The sequence below is a fragment of the Scylla paramamosain genome, chromosome 18 (assembly GCF_035594125.1).
Source record: "Scylla paramamosain isolate STU-SP2022 chromosome 18, ASM3559412v1, whole genome shotgun sequence".
Lineage (NCBI taxonomy): Eukaryota > Metazoa > Arthropoda > Malacostraca > Decapoda > Portunidae > Scylla > Scylla paramamosain.
In genome coordinates, this window is record NC_087168.1 from 22,460,033 (window position 1) to 22,461,406 (window position 1,374).

Below are 1,374 nucleotides of genomic sequence, written 5' to 3' on the forward strand. Positions count from 1 at the left end.
CTAGGGGTCATTTTCACAATGAAATACATTACGTCCACCTCTCTAACGCAAGAGTTAACCAGTATTCTCAATCATTCATCCCTTTCTCTGGTAAACTCTGGAACTCTCTGCCTGCTTCTGTATTTCCACCTTCCTATGACTTGAATTCCTTCCAGAGGGAGGTTTCAAGACACTTATTCATCAATTTTTGGCCACTGCTTTGACCCTTTTATGGGACTGGCATTTCAGTGGACATATTTTTTTTATTGGATTTTTGTTGCCCTTGGCCAGTGTCCTTCCTACATATAAAAAAAAAAAAAAAAAAAAAAAAAACTACGTAAACCAGCTTTCCATCATCAGCTTTGCTGTGACGTCATCATGGAGCCAGAGCTCGCGCTGCTTCTGTCTCTTTTCGTCAATATTTGGCGTGATTTCTAGCGTTTTCCACGTGTTTTCATGTGTTTCTAAATTCAGGCGTGTAGATGGGAGTAGTAGGAGGAGGAAAAAACGAGAAATAGAGAAGGAGGAGGAAGAAAATAGAATAAATAAAGGAGGAGAAAGAAGAAGGAATGGAGGATTAGGAGGAGAAGGATGAAAGAGAATTATATTGACCTTCTGCAAAAAGAGAATTATATAGAATTCCTGTGAAAGGGAATTATATATCTCTCCTGCGAAAGATAATCATATATACCTCCTGCGACAGATAATTATAAAGACCTCCTGCTGTTGGTAATGATCAAAACTATATAAACACGAGTTATTCAGCATTCCCCCTTATTCCTTAGTCCCTCTCGTCGCTATCAATGATAAGAGAAGAGCGAAAGATAATTATGTAGACAGTACAGAGGTTTATCTTGCCCATCCAGTACATTGCTCTTCTAGACAGGGTGGAATCAAAAGCTTTTCGTCTCATCAACTCCTCTCCTCTAACTGACTGTCTTCAGCCTCTCTCTCACTGCCGCAATGTTGCATATCTAGCTGTCTTCTACCGCTATTTTCATGCTAACTGCTCTTCTGATCTTGCTAACTGCATGCCTCCCCTCCTTCCGCGGCCTCGCTGCACAAGACTTTCTTCTTTCTCTCACCCCTATTATGTCCACCTCTCTAACGCAAGAGTTAACCAGTATTCTCAATCATTCATCCCTTTCTCTAGTAAACTCTGGAACTCCCTGCCTGCTTCTGTATTTCCACCTTCCTATGACTTGAATTCCCTCAAGAGGGAGGTTTCAAGACACTTATTCATCAATTTTTTACCACTGCTTTGACCCTTTTGTGGGACTGGCATTTCAGCGGGCATTTTTTTTTTTATTGGATTTTTGTTGCCCTTGGCCAGTGTCCTTCCTACATTAAAAAAAAAAAAAATTACATTCGGGACCCTTGGCCAGAGGGGTGAGT